Source organism: Eublepharis macularius, chromosome 4 (assembly GCF_028583425.1).
Source record: "Eublepharis macularius isolate TG4126 chromosome 4, MPM_Emac_v1.0, whole genome shotgun sequence".
Lineage (NCBI taxonomy): Eukaryota > Metazoa > Chordata > Lepidosauria > Squamata > Eublepharidae > Eublepharis > Eublepharis macularius.
Genome location: NC_072793.1, coordinates 176,525,965 through 176,550,229, shown reverse-complemented (window position 1 = coordinate 176,550,229; position 24,265 = coordinate 176,525,965). Strand labels below are relative to the sequence as shown.

At 46.6% G+C, this 24,265-nt stretch overlaps 1 pseudogene; it reads right to left on the bottom strand.

Annotated features, from left to right (window-relative positions):
* LOC129327910 (zinc finger protein 91-like) overlaps window positions 1–24,265 on the bottom strand; it is a 224,141-nt pseudogene that overhangs the window by 184,407 nt on the left and 15,469 nt on the right.

Genomic DNA, 24,265 nt, shown 5'->3' with positions numbered 1-24,265 from the left:
CTATCAAATTTTGTATGAATTGTTATGAGCACGTTGCACTTTTGACACGTTGAGAATACCTTATAAAGAACTTAAAAATTGTTTTTTTGTGTATCCTGTGGGTATATACCCTTGTTTTTTTCCCTGTTTGCTACAGGTACAGCCAGTTCTTTTGCTATTGACTCTTCTCAACCATGGCTGTCTAGAAGAAAGGTATATAAGCACAGTTATTATTAAATAATTAATTTATCATTTATAACAAACATTAAAATACAATGAAATTTATTTATTTATGCATGACTATGTTCAGGTTGTATGTTCTTAAGATGTAATCTTGCTGATGACACTGACGGGTTTATTTACATTACATACGGGTTTATTTACATTAACTGCGTTGCTCTCTTCCACCTGCTGAGAGTCTTTTGGGGAGAGATTCATTCTTAGGAGAGCCGGTCTCTATGCCTCGAGCCACAGCAAGGAGGGCAAGGTTGCAAGATCGCTTTTGGCCTGGTGAGAACATTCTTCCCGTGCCTGCAAAACAAACATCAGCTCCTTCCATGGTCTGCAGGGGAAGAGAATGCCAGGCTAGAAAAGGAGCAGGGAAGGAAGCGGGAGGCAAAAGGCAACCACTGATCCAGAGCTGGAAACGTGTCCCTCCCCCAGGGTGTGTGTAGGGTGGCTCCTTACCTCCTTGGCGCAAAACCAGGAGATTCCTGCTGCAACGCACGCCTGGTGGTGGTGAAAATCAAGATCTCTTTCCCGTGACTGTGGATTGCCTTGAAGTACGCTCGGTAGAGGGGCTTGAAGAAAGGAGAGGATGATGTGGATGGGGCTACTTAGGGTTGCCAACTGCTGCCTGGGAAATTCCTGGAGATTTGGCACAGTGTTTGTGGAGGGGAGAATTTGGGGGCAGGGTTTTACCTAGAATTTATGGTAAACTATAGAGTTTGCCCTCTGAGGCGGCCAGGGGAACTGATCTCTGTAATTTTCAGGAAATGGGTGGGAGTCAGACCTCTGTAAGGCAGGGCTTGCTACTGGCTGCTCTCGTTCAAATGAAAGAGTTTCCCATGCAGCCACTGGGGATTGCAAAGACTAGTACATGTGGTTCTATTCACCCATCAAGATTTCCTCATTCTCCTTTCTCTGTCTCCCTTCCTCTGGCTTCTTCAGACTTATCTTCTTTTCTTTTTATTCCCTTTTCTCTTTCTCCCTCCCTCCTGTGAGGGAGCCATTTTGTCTTTGGCTTCAGCAGCAGTCATTTTGGGGTGCTACAAGATAAGCCCAAACACTGGTAGTAACATGCAGTTCCCAGCTCAAACCAGTTGAATGCCTCATTAATGACAATACTGCCCTCTCATAGGCATTGGGAAGCAAAGCTTTTCTTGCCCACTGACAGTCCCCCAACCTTAAACAACTCCTCACTCGCAACAGTGCACTTCCCGATAAGGACACGGACTCTGGGACCAGGGCCTGCAGTAAATCAAGATGCCAACTCTGCCCCCATATTCAGTCCAACAACACAATCACTGGACGTAAAAGCACCAGTTCTACCATCAGTGCCGGATCTAGGGGCGTGGGCACCTGGTGCAAACTTTGTCCGGGCGCTCGTGATGATGTCGCTTTCATGACATCATCACGCAGGGGCGGGAGACATGCCCGCCCCCAGCACCCGGTGAGCCATGGAGCTGGCGGTGGTGCAGGCATGCGCTGGGGCAGCTGGCTGGCTTGCCGCACACGCAAGACCTCCTAGCCCTGTGCTCAGCCACTAGCGCAGAAAGACAGCTGCCCCAGCGCACGCCCTCGCCGCCGCCAGCTCCGCAGCTCACCATGCGCTGGGGCGGCCAGCTTGCCGCGCTGGTGGCTGAGCACAGGGCTAGGAAGCTCTCTGCATGGTTCGCATGCCCCGCTGCCCTGTGCTGCCTGCGCGGCAAGCTGGCCGCCCCAGCGCATGGTGAGCCATGGCAGCGGTGGCGAGGGCGTGCACTGGGGCAGCTGGCTTCCTGCGCTGGTGGCTGAGCACAGGGCTGGGAGGTCCTACACACACGGCAAGCCAGCCGCCCCATCGACGGGGCTGGCAAGGGTCTCCCATCCCTGCGCTCAGCTTCCTGCACGGCAAGCCATGGCACGCTCCCAGGTGGCTGGCAGCCGCGCCCGGTGCCCCCTCTTTGGAGGCGCCAGGGGAAGGCTACCCCCTTGCCCCCCCCTCGATCCAGCCCTGTCTACCATATCAGGTTTGTTCATCTACTAACGTTATATACACCATCAAGGGTCAACAATGCCCTTCAACTCTCCATACTGGACAAGCAAGTCAGTCCTTTTGAAAAAGAATGAGTGGACATAAATCTGATATAAAAAGTCATAACATTCAAAAACCAGTGCAAGAATATTTTAATCTCTTAGTTCATTTCATCACTGACCTAAGAGTAGCAGTTCTCAAGCAGAGAAACTTTAACGGAAAATTACAACACGAGATCGCTGAAGCTGAGTTTATTTGAAGATTTGGAACAAAGAATCCCTCAGGACTGAATCAGAACATAGGATTTTTCTCACATTACAGATGCTAATTTTCTGCACTTTGCATCCATGCTCTATCAAGCTAATTACAACATGTGTTATAGCTAGCTCCCTGACACTCTAAATTACAATACCGCTCCCACCTTCAGCCTGGATTATAAAGACTCATTTCTTTTTTCCATTCTTTGTATCTGATGAAGGGGGTTTTGACTCTTGAAAGTGCATATCTTATTCTACCACCCCCTCTAAAATTCCAATGGGGCACACTGGCTTAAAAAGTTTGGTGATCCCTAAAGTAGAATAAACAAAACTGGAGAATAATGTGTAGAATGACCAATGCAATGAAAACTGTCTACAGTTTTACAGACAGTCACTATAACCTTCTTCTCTTTAGAAAAATGCCCTCCTGAACAATTCAGTTTTACTTATCTTGTCAACACGTGAACACATGAATCTGGCTTCACTGAATCAGTCCACTGGACCATCAAGGTCAGTATTTCCTCCCCTGACTGCTCCCCAGGGTCTCAGGTAGAGGTCTTTCACATAACCTACTCAAAGACCTCAAAGGAATTTACATAAACTGAGCACTGATGTGATTAATCCCCTGTGTGGATTCTTTGATGGTAGGTGAGGTGTGAGCTTCGAGTGAAGCTCTTTCCACACTCTGAGCATTTATAAGGTTTCTCCCCAGTGTGGATTCTTTGATGGGAAGAAAAGTTTGAGTACCCACTGAAGTTCTTTCCACACTCTGAACATATATATTGTTTGTCTCCAGTGTGGAGTCTTTGGTGGGAATTACGTTCTGACCTCCAAACAAAATCCTTTCTACACTCTGAGCATTTATATGGTTTCTCTCCTGTGTGGATTCTTTGATGAGAAATGAGGCTTGAGTTGTGACTGAAGAGCTTTCCACACTCTGAGCATTTATACGGTTTCTCTCCTGTGTGGATTCTTTGATGATACACAAGACTTGAGTTATGACTGAAGACTTTTCCACACTCTAGGCATTTATATGGTTTTTCTCTTGTATGGATCCTTTTATGGGATGTAAGGTGTGAGCCACTACGAAAGCCCTTTCCACACTCCGAGCATTTGTATGGTTTCTCCCCTGTATGGCTTCTTTGATGGGATGTAAGGTGTGCACTGCTACGAAAGCCCTTTCCACACACTGAGCATTTATATGGTTTCTCTCCTGTGTGGATTCTTTGATGAGAAATAAGGCTTGAATTATGACTGAAGCTTTTTTCACATACTGAGCATTTATATGGCTTCTCCCCTGTGTGGATTCTTTGGTGGGAATTAAGTTCTGATCTCCAAACAAAGTTCTTTCCACAGTCTGGGCATTTATATGGTTTCTCCCCAGTGTGGATACTTTGATGAGAAGTAAGATGTGCACTCTGACGAAAGCTCTTCCCACATTCTAAGCATTTATATGGTTTCTCCCCTGTGTGGATTCTTTGATGGGAAGTAAGGATTGAGTACCGACTGAAGCTCTTCCCACACTCTGAACATTTGTGTGGCTTTTCATCTGTGTCCACTCTTTTGTGTAAAATAAGATTGTTGTTCAAACTCCAATGCTCTGCTGATTTCAGCCGTTTCTTCTTCGTTACTCTTTGATGGGCTCCCAGGATAGATTTACAAGCTGAGATCTTTGCACATGCAGGGAATTTATTCCCTTTGCTTCCCCTAGGACTTTCTTTTTGAATGAAATCGAAATATTCAGAAACAACACCTTTCTTCCTCCTATGCAGTTGGTCTTCAGATTTCCCTCTCTGCTGTTTCCCCCATCTCTTTCTCTCTCTCTCTGTTGGAATAAAGAGAAAAAAGAAAAGAGAGAGAAAATGAGCATTCCATCAATGAACTAACCTAATTTCTATCACGTCCCAAGATAGATATCCTAAACAAAGACAACATTGAGGATTTCAGGGCCAGATTAATTCCCTTGTCCTGTTTATCAGTTTGTACAGCTGGAAAAAAACACTTTGCTTCTTCAGACTTTAAAAGGGGGTGGTAGACAATGCAAAGTTACATGCTGATTGGCATGTTTAATAAAGCCTAGTGTTACACAAAAAATTGCCCCATGTTCTTAAATAATGCTCAGTGAACCCACTTTCAAGACTGACACAGATCCTCCAACATATTCCCCAGTTTCTCCTCTGATAAACCCCCTAAGTATCAAGTGGGTACCATTTAGCTAGACTTTACCAGGAGAATATTGCCTGATCTATTTAAAAAAAAAACAGAAATCACCCTGGGAAAGCAAATTGCAGAAGAAAAGAGAACAGTGTGTTTCTTAGAACAGGAAAAAGTAACCACTGGCAGGAAGCCACCCCAAAGGCGACCTAGGGGGCAGCTGCCTACATCCAAGAGAGCTGCTGTAGCACAGTGGTTAAGTGGTTCAGCTGCAAATCAGCACTCTGCTGGTTTGAATCCCAACCCGGAAATCGCTTTGATCAGTGAATAAATATTTACTTGTGGTCCCCGGCCCTAAGGAAGCCTCCCTCGCTTCAACCAGGGCCAGGGCCTTTTCAGTCCTGGCCCCAGCCTGGTGGAACGCTTTGTCAATGGAAACCCGGGCCCAGCGGGACATATTATCGTTCCGCCGGGCCTGTAAGACAGAGCTGTTCCGCCAGGCGTTCGGTGATTGAAGGGGGTGGTGCCATGTCGGCCTCCCACCTTTGGGGTGGCGGAGGGTTCTCCCCACCACTGCACTTTGTTAATTTGTTTTATTGTTTGTATATTGATTTTAGTTCTTGTTTTTATCGATTTTAACTGTTCACCGCCCAGAGCCCCTGAGGATGGGCGGTATATACATTGAAATATAAATAAATAAAATAAAATACTACCATGAGCTCAGCAGGTGGCCGTGGCAAGCCACTCCTCTCAGCCCCAGCTCCCCAGCTGTATTGGGGGGATAATAATAACACTAACTTGATCACCGCTCTGGGTGAGGCCCTAATTGGACTAGAAGAGCGGTACATGAACACAGCTATTATTATTAAGTCTGAAGGCATCAAATGCAGCTTCCATGAAAGGTTCCAAGGTAACAGTTCCGTGTCTCTGTGAAGATATGCCACAATCCAGCTAACTGATGAGTTGAATGTTAGGGAGGAAAGCAGAGGAAGAGTGAAGAAGTAAAATTATCCTGTAGCTTTTCCAAATTAGTTTATAAGTATCTTATTCTTATTAGAGTTTTAGATCTGCTGCCACTGGGTCTTTAGTATGACTGGCTACAAATAAATATTGCAATTGAACAAACAGATAATAATAATAATTAATAATAATAACAACAACAATAATAACAACAACATTTGATATACCACCCTTCAGGACAACTTAACATCCACTCAGAGCGGTTTACCAAGTATGTTATTATTATCCCCACACCCTGTGAGGTGGGTTGGGCTGAGAGAGCTCTGGAAGAGCTGTGACTGACTCAAGATCGCCCAGTTGGCTTCAAGGGGAGGAGCGGGGAATCAAACTCGGTTCTCCTGATTAGAATCCTGCCACTCTTAACCACTGCACCAAACTGGCTCTCTAAGGAATATGGGTCCAATGTTTCTGTCCTCAAGGATAGCCCTACAGTGGGCTAATATAAACCCATATAAACCCCAGTGGGCTAATATAAACCCACAGTAGCAGAAATTCCTGCGTTCATTAATTGTCAACCAAAGGCAAAGAGAGAGGCATACCCAGAAAGGCCAGATTCCTGCAGTTCTCCTCCATGACTTCTCTATGCAGAGTCCTTTGGCCAGGATCCAGCAGAGCCCATTCCTCCTCTGAGAAGTACACAGCCACATCCTCCAAGGTCACCAGACCCTGAAAGAACAAGGAAAAGGTTTCTTCTCACAGATGACTGATGCAATAGTAACATGAAGAGTGCAGATGCGGTGTCTGGGAGAGCTCCTGTGGGATTCTTCAGAGGCACCTGGGGTCTCCCCAACCTTTCTCTGCCTAGATCCAGAGGAGTTAGCCGTGTTAGTCTGCAGCAGCAAAATAGTAAAGAGTCCAGTAGTACCTTAAAGACTAACCAACTTTATTGTAGCGTAAGCTTTCGAGAGCCACCGCTCTCTTGGTCAGATGCACCTGCATCTGATGAAGAGAGCTGTAGCTCTCGAAAGCTTACGCTACAATAAAGTTGGTTAGTCTTAAAGGTGCTACTGGACTCTACTATTTTTCTCAGCCTAGGATCTCTTACCTACCTTGTCTGGCTCCACAGATGATGCTTTCGCTCTTCCACGGAGAGGGGGAGGCAAAGAAGAACCAGGCAGTGTTCTTCCATTACCTGTGAGAGAGAGAAGGCAGAAGACATTTATGCTGCAGCTAATTACCAGGCTGACAACCAGGGGTTGGTTGTCACTTTGAGACCCCACTGGCTTCTCCCACTTGTACATCTTCATTCCTTATAATCAGGTGGCTTCTCTCCCAAGGGGAAAACATTCCCCAATACACGAAGACCTTTCTGCGACAGTGTCCAATTTATTCCAAATGTATAGGTTCTTATTCATCCAGTCTTTAGATCTGCATTTCCACTGATTTATTTCTAGACTGCCTGTCTAACAATGGTTCCGCAGACATAAAAATGAAGAGTTAAAAATCACCAGTTAACATAAAGCCACCCACCACAACCACAAGGCATAAAAACTGGCAAGAGAACTCAACCACCTGATCAGTCCCTCGTTTGTTTTACAAAACAGAACCACACACTCAGATTTGCATGGGAGTAAATTATCTGATGCTCCGGGGGAAGAGATAATTCTGGAGCCACTACCCCAAAAGCCCTGCTCCTTGTGGAAACTCCCCAGTGCCAGCAAATGCCGGTATTCACAGAGGGGCTTTATTGGTGGATCACAATTCTGGTGAGAGAATCATGGGGGACTGATGGGAGAGGAGATAAAGGCTAAAATAAAAATAATGTATTATTCTTCACCTGCTTTGTACGTTACAACTTTTGTCTGGACATACTCTCTCTATATATTGAATCTTGGCTCCAAAAGTCTCTTGGATGGACAAAGTCTTAAGGTTTGAAATGAAACATATTTTGAACACATGAAGTTGCTGTACACTGAGTCAGACCGTCGGTTTTGTCTACCCTGTTTGGCAGGGGCTTTCCAGGGTCTTGGGGGGTCTTTCGCATCCTTGCTCCTCTTAAGGGGAGATGCCTTTTAAGGGGATTGAACCCGGCTGGGACCCTTTGCATGCAACGTGCATGCTCTGCCCTGGAGCTGCAGCCCTCCCTGTGCCATAGCCCAGAAACAGTGCAGGGAGGTATCGTTTCATTCAAGGGGATGCAATAAACATTTCTGAAATTGCATTTTGCAATTGCAATGGAAGCTGGAAAACCACATCTTCAAAGAGGCTTCCGGGGGAACACAAGAGCACAATTCAGTCTTTTGATTTATGTTTTTAAAATTTAAACATTTATATTCTGGTTTTGCTTGCGACTCAAGGAGCTTGCCGATCAAGACTTAATCATAGTTTTGTATTATCTTCTTGGAAAAAAGCCTTTTGATGTTGTGTAGGTAGGAAAAAAGCCTTTTGATGTCGTGTACCTTACAGCATGCCCCACCCATATCTGCACCACTTTCTTTGCCTACGCTGTATACCATCTATCAGCTTTAAAAAAAAATCCATAACTGACAGATTGTTATGACAATATTGTATAATGTTACTCTGCTGTCATCTCCTATTTTCCAGCTTTCATTAAAAAAAAAAGTCTGCAGACCATCTCACTGTAAATAAAGTTTTATTTGAAAAAGAAATAGAAATAACAATAGAAAGCGCATAGAAACTTATACAGAGGTCAAAGCACTACATTGGAACCTTCTCACTGTTGAGCTAAATGGGGAAATAAGCAGCCTGTACCTTTCTTTCTGTAACTCCACAACAAAAAGGGTTAGAGGCTTGTATTTTTTAAAAGCAAGGTGGAACCAGTTGATCGTGGCAATAGGTCGTTGCACAGTTACGGTACACTGATCGGCCAGTTACAGATTTTTTTTTAAAGAAAGGTGTATCGTTGCATGTTTGTGCAAGCCATGGTGTCTGAGGCAAGTGAGGGACTTCAGAGGGTTGGATCAGAACCAAATGGGTTCAAATTAAACCAAAAGCATTTTCAGCTAAAGATGAGGAAGAACTTCTTGACAGAGTGGTTCCTCAGTGGAACAGCCTTCCACAGGAGGAGGTGGGCTTTCCTTCTGTGATGGTTTTTAGGCAGAGTCTAGATGGCCATCTGTCAGCAAGGGTGATCCTATGACTCAGCATGAATTTAGGCATATTGTGAGAAGGAGGGCAGTAAGGGGCGAAAGCCAGCGCTTGGCTCTCATGTCCATTTCAGGGTAATGCTGATCGCTACTTCAGGGTCAAGAAGGAAGAAGGAAAATAGATTCCTAAATGCTCTATTTCCAATGCCTCTGCATTTGCAAACAGCAAGGAGAGCTACCTGGAGAATCATTGCTGTGGGGAAACAACACAGATTAATTTCAGAGAAGGAGACCAAATACCTGCCCCATTCATCCTTACCCAGCAAGCTGGCACCTCCGTCACCCTCCCATGGTATTTCCTTGAAGAGCGACATTTGCCTGGGGTCTGATGGAGCCTCCTCTGCCTCAGGGAAATCAGCGGCCCCTTCCGACAGACCCTGAAAAAAGGAGTGGGGAGAAGGTTGAGGAAAGGAATGGGGTGCGGCAGAGGATATTTTGGGGCTGATTTCTAGAGAAAATCCAACCACTGAAAAGAGGGGGAGTGATTGGATAGTCTGTTTCATCTTCTGCTCTTTGGAGATTCCAAGAGGCAACGTGCCCACCTTTTCTCCCTGCATCTTGGTCTCTGCCTGGCTCAGGAGGAAGCCTTCCGCCAGGGCCACCGCCTGGGAACTGGTCTCCGGCCGGCATTCCCTCACCCAGCTCTCCATCTCCGGGGGCAGGACGGCCAGGAACTGCTCCAAGATTTTGTTCTTGCTGTGCTTTTCTGGATCCAACCACCGTCAGCAAGGGCGGTGGAGTCGGCTGCAAACCGCTTGGGGCCCCTCGGCCTCCTGGTAGCGGAAGTCCCTGAAGATCCGGTGCTGTGCATCTGAGCAGGATGTGTCCCCGGTCAGGATCTTTGGCGCAGGTCTTTCCCAGAATTCCTCACCCTTCACATCCTAGAGAATACAATTTCCTTTTCCTGCTTTGGGGACAGATAATTTGTGCTCTTCCATCATCAGGTCAGCTTCCAACCTGACTAACGGAACTCATTACTCTGCTCCAAATTCCTCTCTCAGGGCCTGGACTTTGCTCCCAAGGCCTGCAAAGACAAAAAATTATGTTTTGTAAGCGTACCACGGCAGCCTCTAGAGCAAAGAGAGGCTCCTTTCAGCCACCACAACTCCTCTTCCATGGATCTGTTCAGCCCCCTTTCTAGAGCCATCTGGCGGCCATCACCTCTTTAAGAGACAAGAAATCCCAGAAGTTAAGATCACAGCAAGTGACGTTTTCTTTTTCTGGTCTGCCTATAATCTACTGCCCACCAATTGCATTGGGTGATTTCTAGTATTATGGGTGTGAGAGAGAAATACATTTACTTAGTTTTTGATAAGCGAATTTTGAGATACAGCCAATATTAAAGCAAGAGTCAGGCCTTCGCACCTCTACTCTTTTCTGCACTTATTGGCAGATCTATTTATTTTTTTAAAAAAATGTATTTATTTATTTTCTTTGGATTTCTATTCCGCCCTCCCCACGAAGGGCTCAGGGCAGATCTAGAGTGTCCTTTCTGAGATGGGCCAAGAAGCAGAGGCTGGATTCCAAACGCAGCTGTAACCAAATTTTACATAAAGGCATCTTGACTTGGTGAGCCTAAATTTTCAATGATTTATCCACTGAGCCTCAAGATCCTGGTCTCAGTCAATCACCACCAGCTGACCCTCCATCAGTGTATATCAGAGGTCAGGCTAGATTACTACAATATCTTCTACATGGTGCTGCCCCTGAAGGCAGTTCAGAAGGCTGAATGAGGACAAGCTAAACTCGTCTGTCCCTGGCCACATCCCCTCCCCAAATAGTTTAAAGTGGTTTTTTTCCCAGCTGAGTGCTTTTGGGAAGAGACTGATGTCTAGCTACATTCAACGGGGCTTAGGCCCGGATATGGTGTGTCTCACCTCTGGTTAATATATAATGCACTTCAGTATTCTGGATTAAGTCTTTCTGATACTGCGTGCTCGTTTGCACTGCCTCCTATTGCAATCTGCACAGCATAAACCAAAAATTAAGTAAAATCTGTGACACTGTGACACTGAGAGATCTCTGTGACTGTGATACTGTTGACTGTGACACTGAGAGATCTCTGTCTTTTGGTGCTACACCTCTGAAGATGCCAGTCACAGCTGCTGGCGAAACGTCAGGAACTACAATGCCAAGACCACGGCAATACAGCCCGGAAAACCCACAACAACCATCGTTCTCCGGCCATGAAAGCCTTCGACAATACATAAGTAAAATCTGTTTTACTAATCCTATCCCTTTTCCTTTACTGTTTCTTATCTAAGGGACAGCTGTGATTCTGCTCCTGGAATTAGGAAGCCAAGCAATTTATTTTGTTGTCATTTGGTTTGAATGAAGTCATACGAAATCTGTTTTGTGGGGCCAGGGTGGCTCTCGGCAGCTCTGATTCCATATCCTTCGTGACCGAATTGAACGGAGCATCCAGGGCATGGATGGGGGCTCTCTTTGCCCCCCTACAACATGCCCTCTCTTGCCTGGCATTGCCCCCTCTGTGCTGCAATCTCTCTTTTTCCTTCTGCGCCCAAACGTGCGCCCAACTCACCAGATCTGTTGGAGCTTTTGCAAAACAGTCAATTTCCCACAACTAAGGGGAGAAGGGATGGGTGGGCAGGAAGTGACCTCAAATTCCTCCCCTCCCTCCAGTCGGCTTGTCTAGGCCTCCATACTCCCTCCCTTTAACCCTTCCTTCTTCTGAGAGATCCAGAGGAGTTAGCCGTGTTAGTCTGTAGTAGCAAAATAGTAAAGAGTCCAGTGGCATCTTGAAGACTAACCAACTTGACTGTAGCATCAGCTTTCGAGAACCACAGTTCTCTTCGTCAGATGCCACTATGGTTCTCAAAAGCTTATGCTACAGTCAAGTTGGTTAGTCTTAAAAGTGCTACTGAACTCTTTTCTATTACAATCCCTTTTCTGTCTCCCTTCCCCACTTAAGCCCCCAGATCATTTTGCCTCTCTTCCCCCTTAACCCCCTCCCGCCTGTTTGCTCTCTCTCTTAATTTTTGCCTATCTCTCTTAATGTTTGCCTCTCTCTTAATCCTCCAAGTCATTCCTTGTATCTCTCCCCCCCTTAACCCCCCTTCTCTCCCCCCCCTCCCCGTAGGTGGTGGCTTCATAGGGGGAGATTCCTTCCCTATCCTGCTTGTTCAACCCCACCCTCCAGGCTCACCACTTCATGCCCCCTCCCTTACTCACTCGTTGCTCTTTCTTGGCTGCACTTCTTCCCACCAGCCTGCCCCCTTATCTCTTGATGGTGCCCGTGCCTGGCTATGCCAGGGGCATCAGTGCCAATGTCGGGAGCTCATCTGGCCCTGTCCAGCCTCTGCCTGGGCCGCAGGCAGCCAGAGCAGATCCTGCCACTTCACCAGCATCCTGGTGCTTCCCCCAGCCCAGCCTCCTTGGGCCTGGCCACCAGGAACACCCCAATGCCACCAGGGCCTTGTTGGGCCACTCAGTGCCCCCCTTCGGGACCTGACCATCTGTCCCCCTTCATGCCTGCCTGAGATATTCCCAGCTGGCCAGGTGGCAGCGTCATTGCTGCAGTGATGGGACCTCCCCCTCACCTTACTACCCCCCAGCCTTATTCCCTGTCCTCCTTCCTGGCCAAGCACCCACTTGCTTGTCTGCAGTTTCGTGGCATTGGTGGCAGCAACATTCTCGGCTGCGCATGCACAAGAAGACACTTTTGGCTTTTGGAGGGGGAGATGCAACCCAGCCATTGTAATTTTTTTCCAACATCTTTAGATGTTTCGCAACTCTGGGGCATTCCCCCCCCCATTGCAGAAGCATCTGGTTTGTAGCCAAGCAGTCTTGGCAATAATTGAGCCACTTGGCTATATGACAAATGGGGACCTGCAACGACCTGCGTGATACCTCATTTCCCCTCTCTTACCGTGTCCTCTTTCCCTCCCCTGCCCCCATAGCCTCTCCTCTTTCCGTTTTTCTCTCCTTCCTACCCACCTCTGTCTGCCCCCCCCCATCTTCACCTCCCTCCCCCTGGCAGCCTCTCCCCTATGACCCACTTGAGTGGTGCCAGTTGAGCCAGGCCCAGTCGCGTGATAGGGAACCGGCAAGGACTTGCGGGATCTAATCTTTGCCAGGATGGTTGCACTATCTTCATTTTGGGCACACCAACTCCTACCACCACCCTGGTGATACAGGCCGGTATCTGAGGCTCCTATGTTTAGTTTCAGAGGAACTACACCTGCCACAGACAACCATCGCTTCCAAGACAAAAAGCACAGGAGGCAGCGGTCTCTGGGGACTGCATAAGCCAAGAAGTTCTGATTCACATGGCAACTCCCATGTTCTTCCTGAACCAGGCAGCCAATTTTGAGGGCCCTGGCTTTATTTTTGGATGAGTCATACCTGCCACAGTCCACTGCAGTTTCCAGTGCAAACTGGGGGTGGGGGTGGGGGTGGTCTGGAGGTAACCTGGGCCAGGATATTCCGGTCACCTTTGTTTGGGGCACTGCAACTCCCACAATCATCCTCAACCCAGTGGTCAATGTTGATGCTCCTAGCTCCAATTTTTGAGGAGTTGTATCTGCCACAGATGGACAGACGGAATCTTTTATTTACAGAGAAGACGAAAACCACGTCATAAAAGTGGTACGATCAAAGAGAGCAAGGGCAGACAAAGGAAGGGCACAGAAGGACTGCTGAGATGCATTTCTTCCTTCTGAAATGAATATAGGAATGCATCAATTTTTCTGAAGGACCACCGGAAAGAATTTAAATTTAATTACAATCCTTTGAACAGCTTCTCAGCTCTTGTGAGTACTATAAGGAAAACAATTTAATAAAAAAGGCCTCGACTTCTCGTTTATGTTGTTTATTTAAAACCTGCTCTCTCAACTCATGAGGTGGCTTCTAAAAATTAAAATAAAAAACAAAAAGAAAAGAACAGCAGAAAAACAGTGTTACATAAAGAGGTGCATAACGTGTACAATAAAATACCAGCTAGAACCACAATATAAGCAACACTACAGCATAAAAGATATGACATATAAACATGTTTTCAGAATTCAGAACCACAGAACTGATCAAACAGCTGAGTGGCGAAATAAATAAATGGAACACCATCAAGGGGCTAAGAATCAACTCATCGCTGAGATCCTTTTCCTAAAATAGAAACCACATGATGTCTTTTTATGGGGACCAATCAAAATGACATGGAACAGTATGCAGGCTTTTGAGTTCTCCAGAACTCTTCATCCGTCGGGATGTATTGTGGGAGATGGGGAGTTTCAAGGCCAAGAGCTCAAGATCTTGTGGTAGCAAGATGCGATTCGGGCCTGAAACTCTCCTGCCTCAGCACTCCCCAACATCTAGCCTGTTGAAGAGTTTTGGAGAACCTGAAAGCTTGCACAGTTTTCTGTGGCATTTTGGTTGATCCTTATAAAAGGTATTACATGGTTTCTGATGTCAGATTTTGCTTTGAGTCAATACAGATATCTGCAACCTCATAGTTCTTGTTGGCTCCTTTACTTTATAGCTTCTCCTCTGGGGAACGAAACATGGATCTACAGATTCCTCGATCTTCTTGAACTTTGTTTTCTTCCCGTCTTCCCAATAATTTGCCTGGACTCATTCAGGGACTGGATCCAGTGGAGATGTTTGTTCTCCCCGCTATTGGATCAACTCCAAACACTTGGAAAGCTAAGGAAGGAATCGTCGCGCAGATGGATATCGCTCTGCTATGAACTGCATGAATGAGAGCCAGGGTAGCAATTTTTTATTGTTATTATCATTTATTGTTATCATTTATTTATATCCTGCCTTTCTGTTCAAAAGAACAGACGAGGCAGCTGACAAATCTGAAATCCTATTATAACACAGATATGAAATCCTACTCTAATAGATCAACTACGACCTATCAAACTCTTCCCTAGCAAAAGCGTGCAGCAACTTTCAAAGGCACCAGCAGTCAAGGGGTGGAAAAACTCGCGCTCAGATGGCAGTAATTTGAATCCACTCTCTTGTACTTCCTAGCATTTAAAGAACAACGTGGGGGAGTGGGGGGAGAGACTGACTCGGCTGCTCAGCTTTGGCTGTGCCTAAGCCCCACACTGCAGGGGACGGCTGCAGGAGCTAAGTGAGTGGGGGGGGGGAGGGCGGATAGGAAAGACAGTCTGAGTAAATAAAAAGCTTCACCCTGTTCTAAATCAAGGCTAAGAAGAGGCACCTGCCAAGGAGCAGGCCAGCTGACATGCCAAGGGGCTGCCACGGTTGGGCTGGCGATGGCCTTGGCTCGGAAAGGCACCTGACTCTTCTTTCCACAACAGAGAACAGCAGCAGCTCTTCCTCGCTTCACGGCAATCAGACTCCACTGCAGCCTATACTGCAAGTTTCTGAGATCTCCAGGGCAATCAGTAGGGAGAGAGCCCTTTCCTTGAACAACAAAGGTTATTGCGCCCAGTAAACCAGAAGAGTTTCAGTGCCGATATCACCTTGGAAGCAGATCTGAGATAGCTTTACAGAGACCATCATCATGTTTAAGAAGCCCTGAACAGGCCAAACTCAATAACTTTCCCAAGAGTAGAAAGCCAGCTATTGGGAGGCATTTACAACTTGGATGCCTACTAGGCTTTTCCCCTCTGTAAATTTTTTTTATGGGAAGCAAGGCTTGACTACGGAGCAAAGCTTTTCCAAAGCATATACGTTGTTCACCTGTGCCAATTTTTCGAGGGGAATTACAGTTTGAACTCTGGCTGAAGCTATTTCCACAACTCATAGCATTTATACGTTTTCATCTTCGTATACATTATTTAATGGGAAGGAAACATTGACCACTGACTGAAGCTGTTTCCACACTGAACATATATATGGTTTCTCCCCAGTACAGATTCTTTGATGGGAAGTAAGATTTGAGCTCTGACTGAAGCGCTTCCCACACACGTAACATTTATATGGTTTCTCCCCTGTATGGATTCTTTGATGGGAATAAAAGTTTGAGCTAAAACTGAAGCTCTTTCCACAGTCTGAGCATTTATATGGTTTCTCCCCACTGTGGATTCTTTGATGGGATGCAAAGCTTGACCTGTGAATGAAGCTTTTTCCACACTCTGAGCAATGGTATGGTTTCTCCACTGTGTGAATTCTTTGATGGGAAATTAGATGTGTACTCTTTCTGAAACTCTTCCCACACTCTGAACATTTATATAGTTTCTCCCCTGTGTGGTTTCTTTCATGATCACAAAGACTAGAGCTGTGACGAAAACTCTTTCCACATTCAGAGCATTTATATGGCTTCTCCCCTGTATGAATTCTTTGATGGGAAGTGAGGCCCCCCTTCTGACGGAAGCTCTTTCCACACTCAGAACAGACATACGGTTTCTCTCCAGTGTGGATTCTTCGATGGGAAGACAGGTGTGAGCTCCAACTAAAGCTCCTTCCACAGTCTGAGCATTTATATGGTTTCTCCCCAGTGTGGATTCTTTGATGAGAAGTGAGGTGCTCCTTCTGAATGAAGCTCTTTCCACAGTCCGGGCATGTATATGGTTTCTCGCCTGTGTGCATTCTTTCATGGGAAGTGAGTCGTGTTCTCCGACTGAAGCTCTTTCCACACTCTGAACATTCATATGCTTTATGATTTTCCTCTTGAAGTGGAATTCCACAGAAGATGAAACCATCAGAAGAAACAGATTTCTTCATCCCTTGTTGTTGGTCTTCAGCTTTCTTTCTTGCCTGTTCCCCCCCTCTCTTGAGCTCCCTCTCTGTTGGAACAAAGAAAAAAAACAAATGAGGCCGAAATAGAGTCTTAGAGTCTACCTTAGAGTCTATTTTGCCCCAAGATGGACATCCTAAACTAATCCAAACTAGAGGTTTTCAGGGCCAGATTAATTCTCATGTCCTGTTTAAGGATGCCAGTTTGTGGGGCTGAAAAAGTTGGGGAAACGTTGGGAAGATCACTGTAGACAATGCAGGGTTGGACGATTCAATGACCGATTCATACACTGGTGGGTTTAATACAGACTGATGTTACACACACACACCCCAACTGTTCACAACAGTTGGATCCCCCATTATAAGCCCACTTTCTATGCAGATTGTGAGGTAAATATTTCCCAGTTTCTTCTCTGAGAAGCCTCCAAAATATCCAGCGGGTGACATTTAGTTAAAATTTACCATGAGATCTCATTTCAGAAAAAATATAGAAGAAAGGAACTGGACACACCACTTGCCATTAAACCAGGCCAGGGGAGGGGGTTCAGGTTTGGGACCTGAAACCTTTATTTGAAGTAAAAAACAAAAAACAAATCATGCAGTGATTATTTCTGGCATTTATGACAAAAAAGAACAGGAAATGGAAACCCCCAGCAGGCTTCTACCCCAAAGGCAATCGAGGAGGCAGTTTCCTACATCCAAATCTGAAGGAATCCATCAAGATAACGGCTCCGTGTCCCTATGAAGAGACGCCACAATCCAACAAACTGAGGAGAGCAGTATGTTGGGGGTGGGGGGAAGCAGAGAAAATGTAAAGAATCACTAAAATTATTCCTTAGCATTTTCAAGAGAGTTTATGACCATCTTATCTGTACAATTAGAAGTTTAAATCTGCTGCCCACGGGTCTTCAATTTGACTGGCTACAAATAAATATCGCAACTGAACAAACTGAACAGATTGGTGTAGTGGTTAAGAGCAGCAGGACTCTAATATGGAGAGCCGGGTTTGATTCCCCACTCCTCCGCTTGAAGCCACCTGGATGACCTTGGTTCAATCGCAGCTCTTCCAGAGCTCTCTCAGCCCCACCCACCTCTCAGGGTGATTATTGTTGAGGGGGGACAGGGATAATAATAAAAAATTGTACACTACTCGGAGTGGGTGCTAAGTTGTCCTGAAGGTTGGTATATAAATCAAATGTTATTATTGTTGTTGTTGTTGTTTTTATCTCTAAAGAGTGTTGATCTAGTACCTTGGTCCTCAAGGTCAGCTCTATAGCACACTGATACAAACCAATAGCAGCAGAAATCCCTGCATTTGATATTTGTCCACAAAAGGCAAAGAGAGAGGCATACCCAGAAAGGCCAGAATCCTACGGTTCTCCTCCATGACTTCCCGGTGTAGAGCCCTTTGGCCCGGATCCAGCAGACTCCACTCCTCCTCTGAGAAGTCCACAGACACATCCTCCAACGTCACCAAACCCTGAAAGAAGGAAACAATTTTTTCCCACAGGTAATGAATGTAACAGTCTCATCAGAGAGTGAAGGTCAGGTGTTTGGGAGCGCTCCTGTGGAAGTTATCAGAGGGACCTGGGGTCTTTCCCAGTCCTTCTAGGATCCTTTCCCTACCTCATCTGGCTGCACAATTGATGCTTCTGGTCTTCCACAGAGAGGAGGAGGCCAAGAATCACCAGGCAGTGCCCTTCCACTACCTGTGAAGGAACGAAGAGACGACAGAAGATATTTATGATGGTGGTCATTGGCTATAGACCAGCAGCTGCTTTTGGCCTTGAGGGCCCTATTGGCTTCTCTAACTTGTACCTCCTCGTTCATTAAGGTCACACAGCTTCTGCCCCTCTCTCTCTGCTAAGAACTTTCTGAGACTGTCTGATTTATTCTGTTTGTTAGTTTTTTATTCTTCCAGTCTTGAGATCTGCATGTCTGAGCATTCCCACTGATTTATTTCTACGCTACCTTTCTGAACAGTTCTGAAGACATAAAAACAAAGTTTAAAAAAACACCAAATCAGCAGCATTAAATTAACAGCAGATCACATAGTATCACCCGCCACGATCACAACCGTGAGGCATAAAAACTGCCAAAACAAAATCCAACTGCTTGATCAGTCCCTCGTTTGTTTTACAAGACAGAAGCAATTTCACACACTCAGATGTGCATGGGACTAAATTATCTGATGCTCCAGGCAAAGAGAGAATTCTGGAGCCACCACCCCAAAAGCCCTGCTCCTTGTTGAAATTCCCCAATGCCAGCAACTGGTGGATCACAATTCTGGGGAGGGAATCATGGAGGGCTGATGGGGGGAAAGGTGTGCCCTGAGATAAGGGCTAAAAAAAAAGAATTCATGATGCTTCAGCTTCCTGTATGGAAACACCATCTCTCCACACTGAATCTTGGCTCCAAAAACCTCTTGGATGTACAAAGTTTTAACCTTTGAAATGAACAAGTTTTGAAGAGAGGAAGCTGCCCTATGTTGAGCCAGACTGTTGGTTTTGTCTAGTCTGCTTGGCAGGGGCTCTCCAGGGTCTCAGGAGGTGTTTTACGTCCAAGATCCTTTTAAGAGGAGACACCGTGGATTGAACCAGGGGCTTTCTGCATGCAAAGCAACCGCTCTGCCTCTCAACTGCAGCAACCTCCTGGGCCGTAGCCGAGAAGCAGTGCTGGGAGATAATGTTTCATTCAAGGGGAAAAATTCAAAATACATCTGAAGAGTTCATTTATTTGAGACATTTTGAAATCACAAGTGAAGCTGGAAAACAACATCGTCTTTAGAGAGGCTTTCAGGGAAATGTAAGAGCAGACAGCATAGTTCAGTCTTTTGATTTGTTTAAATAAACATATGTATGTGTATATATATTCTGTTTTCCCTCGTGGCTTACAAGGTGCTTACAAAACATGATTTAATCCATCGCTATTCAAAGCTGACAAAATAAAATTCAAAATACCTCCTCTGCCGTGTTTTCCCAGCTGTAGTACTGCTTTCAAGAGCTTCGACCTGACCTTGTCTGCTGTATGTTTTGCTTCCCTGCTTCCTTCTGCTTGGGTGTAATCCTTCCCAGACCTAGTTTTGTATTATTTTTGGGGACAGGAAAGTGCACTTACAGCCAGTTTCACTCCCATTGGTGTCGTTTTCTTTGCCTCAGCTATACACCGTTAATCAGCTGGTGCCGTTTTCTTTGCCTCAGCTATACACCGTTAATCAGCTGGTGCCGTTTTCTTTGCCTCAGCTATACACCGTTAATCAGCTGGTGCCGTTTTCTTTGCCTCAGCTATACACCGTTAATCAGCTGGTGCCGTTTTCTTTGCCTCAGCTATACACCGTTAATCAGCTGGTGCCGTTTTCTTTGCCTCAGCTATACACCGTTAATCAGCTGGTGCCGTTTTCTTTGCCTCAGCTATACACCGTTAATCAGCTGGTGCCGTTTTCTTTGCCTCAGCTATACACCGTTAATCAGCTGGTGCCGTTTTCTTTGCCTCAGCTATACACCGTTCATCAGCTTTTTTTAAAAAAATCAACAACTGATGGATCGTGATAGCAATATTGCTTTCGTTTTTTAAAAAAAAGTAAGTCCCTAGATCTTTTCATTGTCAAGGGGGAAATATTCATCCTGCATCTTTCTCTCTATAACTCCAGAAGGAAAAGGATTAGAGACATATTTTTAAAAAAAACAAAGGTGGGAACCAATAGATTGTGGCAATAAATGGTTGCCCTGTTCTTGCAGTATACTGATCTGCCAGTTACTGATTGTTTAAGGAAGGAGAAGTGTGAGGGGGGGTGCAAAATCTTTCAGACCTGAGGCAAAGAAAGTGTGGGGAAAATATATACACATGCAATATTATCAATGCCTCTGCATTTGCAAACGGCAAAGACAGCTACCCGGAGAATCACTGTCACGGGGAAACAACACAGATTTAACTTCAGAGAAGGAGGGCAAACTGACACTTGCCCCATTCATCCTTACCCGGCGAGCTGGCACCTCCGCCACCCTCCCATGGTATTTCTCCAAAGAGCGACATTTGCCTGGGGTCTGATGGAGCCTCCTCTGCCTCAAGGAAATCAGCGGCCCCTTCCGACAGACCCTGAAAAAAGGAGTGGGGAGAAGGAAAGGCATGGGTATATCTGATTTCCAGAGAAAATTCAGCATTAGAAAAGGGAGGAGTTTGAAGACAGTTCCAAAGATGAACCTGTCTCACCTTCTGTTCCTGCTTCATGTCCTCTGCCTGGCTCAGGAGGAAGCCTTCCGCCAGGGCCACCGCCTGGGAACTGGTCTCCGGCCCGCATTCCCTGACCCAGCTCTCCATCTCCGGGGGCAGAACGGCCAGGAACTGCTCTAGGATCACCAGGTCCAGCATCTCTTTGGTGTGCCTTTCTGGCTCCAGCAACTGATGACAAAGACGGTGGAGGCGGCTGCATGTCTCCCGGGGCCCCTCAGCCTCCTGGTAGCAGAACTGCCTGAAGATCTGGTGCTGTGCCTCTGAGCTGGATGTGTCCCCACTCGTGATCTTTGGCGCAGAGCTTTCCCAGAATTCCTCCTCCTTCACATCTTGGAGCATATGAAGTTTTCCTGCTCCGAGGACAGATAATTGGTGCTCTTCCATCTTATCACGTCAGCTTTCAACCTGGCTAATGGAACTCGCTGTTCTGTTCCCAATTTCTTTCTCAGGGCCTGAACTGGTGAACTGGGTGGAGCTCCCAAATCCTGTGAAGGCAACAAAACTATGAGCAAACCCCAGCAGTCTCCAGGCAGGACAGCACAGAGAGGCTCCTTTTAGGCATCACAACTCCTCTAGCACGGATCTGTTCAGCCCCCTTTCCAGAGCCATCTAGGCTAGAAGAAATCCCAGAAGTTAAGATTACAGCAAGTGATGTTCTCTTTTCCTGGTCTGCCTTTAATCTCCTGCCCATTAATTGCTTTGGGTGATTTCTAGTATTACAGGAGAGAGAAAAAAAATTTATTTAGTTTTTGATAAGCAAATTTTCAGCTACTTCCAGTATTAAAGTGACAGTAAGGCCTTCACATGTCTACCCTTTGTTGCATCTTTTGCTGATATAAAATACCCATTTTGAGATGGGCCAATGAGAAGCTGGTGCTATTATCCGAAGTTTATATAACGGCATACTGACTTTGTGAGTCTACATTTTCTGTGACTTATCCAGCCAGCCTCAAGATCCTTTTCTTGGTCAATCTCCACCAGTTCACACCCTATCACCATATATCAGCGACCAGGCTAGACTACTGCCATGTCTTCCACATGGTGTTGCCTTTGAAGCCAGTGGTGAAGTTTGAATGAGTACAAGCTAAACTGAACTGGTTGCTGGGTCTTTACTAGGGCTTATGCAAAGTGCTGCTGGTTAACTGTGGGGCCCTTCGTGATCCAAGCCCAGGATACGGAAATGACAACCCGTTCCCATAGGATCCTCTCTGCCAATGGAGATCGATCTTGGAGGTCCTAGGTGGCCCCACTTTCTAAAGAGGCAGGGCCTTTTCTGTTGTGGCACCACAGCTCCCTCCCCACATCTGTTCCCCTAGCACTGAGTCTTTTATGTTTTTGGCAGCAGGCCAAAATATTGACCTGTGATCATTTCCCATGTTTTAGCTGACCAGCCATTAATATTTTACCATTTTAGTGCAATGTTTGAAAATATATTTGTTGTTCAGGTTTTTTTTTAAAAAAAAAATGAGGATTCAATGGTTTTGAGAAGAATTGTATTATTGGAGGTTTGTGAGCCAGTCTTGGAACTAGACAGTGAGAATATGAGACAGAAATATGGACAAGGAATCAAAGTTGGAAAGGGCATTTCTACCCCCGTGACCTGGCTCTGTGCCTAGAAGAAGGCAAACAAACAAACACAACCCTCCAGTATCTTCAGCCTAGAGGAAAGTTGCTTCCTGACCCCAAAGTGGCCATTGTCATGACCCTGGGCATGTAAGAAAGGACTATGGGAGGCGAACACCGGCTCATTCCTTCCTCCCCTCCCTCCTCTCATCTGCATACATTCATATTGAGTCATAGGGCCAAGCTACACATGACGAATGACACTTGAACGGCAAGTGGATTGAGTGGAGGGCAAGTGAACAGGGAGAAATACACTTCCTGTTCAAGTGTCATTCGTCATGTGTAGCTTGGCCCATAGAAGCATCACAGCTGTCAGGTGGCCATCTAGCCTCTTCTTAAATACCTCCAAGGAAGGAGAGCCCACCGCCTCCCCAAAAAGCCTGTTCCACTGAGGAACCACTCTAACTGTCAGGAAGTTCTCCCTAATGTTTAGCCAAACATTGGTATAGAAAATATATAGTACAGAATATTTTATGTCATTTATAGTCTGCCTTTCTCACTGAGACTCAAGGCGGGTTACACATTGTGAGACCAGTACAGTCAGTTTCAAGGACATTTCCATAAAGAATGCCACAGGGTAAATAAACACAAGTTTACAAAGATACAGCGTAAGTAAGAATCCAGTACAGAGCTGAAGAGATGCTGGAGCAGAACATGCGCAATTCTAGGGCTGCTGACATCAGACCGCATAAAGCGCAGGTGGCTCAGAGGGGCACATATTTAAGACAGCGGGTAGTATTGGTGAGGTCTGTGGTCCTTAACTCACGAGCGAAGGGCGGCATCTTAAACCGGGCAGGGTGTTTTTCTACTGGAGGGCGCATCCCTCTGAGAGCAAACGCGGCGTCGCTTGCAGCTGGCCCTTGGCTTCACCCCCCTGAACGATCAGAGGTCCTTCGCGCAGGCTCCAGATCCTCCCTGGAACGGAATGGCAATGGCTGCCCTGCCCTTTCTCCCTGCGCAGAGAAAACCGGGCGCCGGTCCCTGCCTTCTGCTCCCTGCTCTGCAGCCGGTTGAGCCCAGTGGCCTGTCCATAAGAAGCCCCCCCCCCTCCAGCTCTCCAGAGAGGTTCCCTTCTAGGCGCCCCCCACCCCAAGGTCCCATCTAGGGCAGAACTGGGGCCCCCCTCCCTTGCCCAGCATTGCCCCCTCTGCGCCGCAACCTCGCCGCCGCCTCCTGCGCCCAACTCACCAGATCTGCCCGGGACGGAGCTGAGGCAAAACGGTCGACTCCCCACAATGGAAGGGCAGGCGGGGTATGAGCCGGAAGTGACCTCACAATCCCGCTCGCCTTCCCTCCCGGCTGCTTCTCTAGGATTCCGGAGTCTCTGCCTTTAACCCTTCCTGCCTCGGTGCAAAGAGAGTGGCGAGTTCGGGGGCTTCTTTCAGGGCATTCCTCGCACATCCCGGCCAGCCAGAGATTTCCAGTGCCGCACCCTGGACATGGAAGCGTCCATCATCAAATTGTCTTGCATTAGCACAAAGGGACTAACTCTTGCATCCCTCTCTGATGCAAGAGCGGGAGTCCAGGAAAGGGGGGGGGGAGGCAAGGAAGGAACTGGGTGAGGGAATCTCTCCCCCTCTCCAATCTCTCTGCATTGCAGCCCCCCCCCACATATCTCTTCCCCACCCCAAGCTTCTTTGAGACCCTGACCACTAGATCCCTCTTCAGCTATTCAAATAGCAACGTGAGGAATACAAAGGCTGCTATTCTGTGTGTTTGGGGTGGTGGTGGTGGGAACAACAAGAAATTGCTTCCTCGTCCCACTCCCCCAATTTACCTCTCTGGGACTGTGGGCAGTCTTGCTTTAACCCAGGGGGTCCCAACCCTTTTGGCATGATGATCCACAAGTCCAAATTTATTTTGGATGGTGACCCATTCAGGGCTGACCCAAGAGACTGAGTAGGAGCTTGGGGGGGGGGGTCTGATGAGGGAAGATGTTAGCCAAGAGGGGGTGGCAAGTGGCCCACCGCAGTACAGCAAGAAGGCTGGGAAAC